We start from the raw sequence: 3,233 nt of genomic DNA, 5'->3' as shown, positions 1-3,233 counted from the left end.
TCAACAAAACCACGAAAAGTTCTTGTATTTGAAGATAAAATCTTTTTGCTTTGAAGAAGAAAGATCCAGCTGACTGAAATAAGTTCATTAGATGAAAATCAACAAAAATTGACAAGAACCTCGAAAAGTTCTTGTATTTTAAGATAAAATCTGAGGCTATTAAAGAAAAAACTTCTAGCTCGCTGAAATATGTTCATTTGCTGAAAACCAACAAAACCACGAAAAGTTCTTGTATTTGAAGATAAAATCTTTTTCCTTTGAAGAAGAAAGATGCAGCTGACTGAAATAAGTTCATTTGATGAAAATCAACAAAAATTGACAAGAACCACGAAAAGTTCTTGTATTTTAAGGTAAAATCTGACGCTATTAAAGAAAAAACTTCCAGCTCGCTGAAATATGGTCATTTGCTGAAAATCAACAAAACCACGAAAAGTTCTTGTATTTGAAGATAAAATCGTTTTGCTTTGAAGAAGAAGGATTTAGGTGACTGAAATAAGTTCATTGGATGAAAACCAACAAAAATTAACAAGAACCACGAAAAGTTCTTGTATTTTAAGATAAAATCTGACGCTATTAAAGAAAAAACTTCCAGCTCGCTGAAATATGTTCATTTGCTGAAAACCAACAAAACCACGTAAAGTTCTTGTATTTGAAGATAAAATCTTTTTGCTTTGAAGAAGAAAGATCCAGCTGACTGAAATGAGTTGATTGGATGAAAACCAACAAAAATTGACAGGAACCACGAAAAGTTCTTGTATTTTAAGATAAAATCTGACGCTATTAAAGAAAAAACTTCCAGCTCGCTGAAATATGGTCATTTGCTGAAAATCAACAAAACCACGAAAAGTTCTTGTATTTGAAGATAAAATCTTTTTGCTTTGAAGAAGAAAGATCCAGCTGACAGAAATAAGTTCATTAGATGAAAATCAACAAAAATTGACAAGAACCACGAAAAGTTCTTGTATTTTAAGATAAAATCTGACGCTATTAAAGAAAAAACTTCCAGCTCGCTGAAATATGGTCATTTGCTGAAAATCAACAAAACCACGAAAAGTTCTTGTATTTGAAGATAAAATCTTTTTGCTTTGAAGAAGGATTTCGGTGACTGAAATAAGTTCATTGGATGAAAACCAACAAAAATTAACAAGAACCACGAAAAGTTCTTGTATTTTAAGATAAAATCTGACGCTATTAAAGAAAAAACTTCCAGCTCGCTGAAATATGTTCATTTGCTGAAAACCAACAAAACCACGTAAAGTTCTTGTATTTGAAGATAAAATCTTTTTGCTTTGAAGAAGAAAGATCCAGCTGACTGAAATAAGTTCATTGGATGAAAACCAACAAAAATTGACAGGAACCACGAAAAGTTCTTGTATTTTAAGATAAAATCTGACGCTATTAAAGAAAAAACTTCCAGCTCGCTGAAATATGTTCATTTGCTGAAAATCAACAAAACCACGAAAAGTTCTTGTATTTGAAGATAAAATCTTTTTGCTTTGAAGAAGGATTTAGGTGACTGAAATAAGTTCATTGGATGAAAACCAACAAAAATTAACAAGAACCACGAAAAGTTCTTGTATTTTAAGATAAAATCTGACGCTATTAAAGAAATAAACTTCTCCCTCGCTGAAATATGTTCATTTGCTGAAAACCAACAAAACCACGTAAAGTTCTTGTATTTGAAGATAAAATCTTTTTGCTTTGAAGAAGAAAGATCCAGCTGACTGAAATAAGTTGATTGGATGAAAACCAACAAAAATTGACAGGAACCACAAAAAGTTCTTGTATTTTAAGATAAAATCTGACGCTATTAAAGAAAAAACTTCCAGCTCGCTGAAATATGTTCATTTGCTGAAAATCAACAAAACCACGTAAAGTTCTTGTATTTGAAGATAAAATCTTTTTGCTTTGAAGAAGAAAGATCCAGCTGACTCAAATAAGTTGATTGGATGAAAACAAACAAAAATTGACAGGAACCACGTAAAGTTCTTGTATTTTAAGATAAAATCTGACGCTATTAAAGAAAAAACTTCCAGCTCGCTGAAATATGTTCATTTGCTGAAAATCAACAAAACCACGAAAAGTTCTTGTATTTGAAGATAAAATCTTTTTGCTTTGAAGAAGAAAGATCCAGCTGACTGAAATAAGTTCATTAGATGAAAATCAACAAAAATTGACAAGAACCACGAAAAGTTCTTGTATTTTAAGATAAAATGTGACGCTATTAAAGAAAAAACTTCTCCCTCGCTGAAATATGTTCATTTGCTGAAAATCAACAAAACCACGAAAAGTTCTTGTATTTGAAGATAAAATCTTTTTGCTTTGAAGAAGAAAGATCTAGCTGACTGAAATACGTTCATTAGATGAAAACCTACAAAATTTGACAAGAACCACGAAAAGTTCTTGTATTTTAGGATAAAATCTGACGCTATTAAAGAAAAAACTTCTCGCTCGCTGAAATATGTTCATTTGCTGAAAATCAACAAAACCACGAAAAGTTCTTGTATTTGAAGATAAAATCTTTTTGCTTTGAAGAAGAAAGATCTAGCTGACTGAAATACGTTCATTAGATGAAAACCTACAAAATTTGACAAGAACCACGAAAAGTTCTTGTATTTTAGGATAAAATCTGACGCTATTAAAGAAAAAACTTCTCGCTCGCTGAAATATGTTCATTTGCTGAAAATCAACAAAACCACGAAAAGTTCTTGTATTTGAAGATAAAATCTTTTTGCTTTGAAGAAGAAAGATCCAGCTGACTGAAATAAGTTCATTAGATGAAAATCAACAAAAATTGACAAGAACCACGAAAAGTTCTTGTATTTTAAGATAAAATCTGACGCTATTAAAGAAAAAACTTCCAGCTCGCTGAAATATGGTCATTTGCTGAAAAACAACAAAACCACGAAAAGTTCTTGTATTTGAAGATAAAATCTTTTTGCTTTGAAGAAGAAAGATCCAGCTGACTGAAATAAGTTCATTTGATGAAAATCAACAAAAATTGACAAGAACCACGAAAAGTTCTTGTATTTCAAGATAAAATCTGACGCTATTAAAGAAAAAACTTCCAGCTCGCTGAAATATGTTCATTTGCTGAAAATCAACAAAACTACAAAAAGTTCTTGTATTTGAAGATAAAATCTTTTTGCTTTTACGAAGAAAGATCGAGCTGACTGAAATAAGTTCATTCGATCAAAATCAACAAAAATTGACAAGAACCACGAAAAGTTCTT

The sequence above is a fragment of the Heptranchias perlo genome, unplaced genomic scaffold, assembly GCF_035084215.1.
Source record: "Heptranchias perlo isolate sHepPer1 unplaced genomic scaffold, sHepPer1.hap1 HAP1_SCAFFOLD_136, whole genome shotgun sequence".
NCBI lineage: Eukaryota > Metazoa > Chordata > Chondrichthyes > Hexanchiformes > Hexanchidae > Heptranchias > Heptranchias perlo.
The sequence above is the reverse complement of the archived record's forward strand: the minus strand, read 5'-3'. Positions refer to the sequence as shown.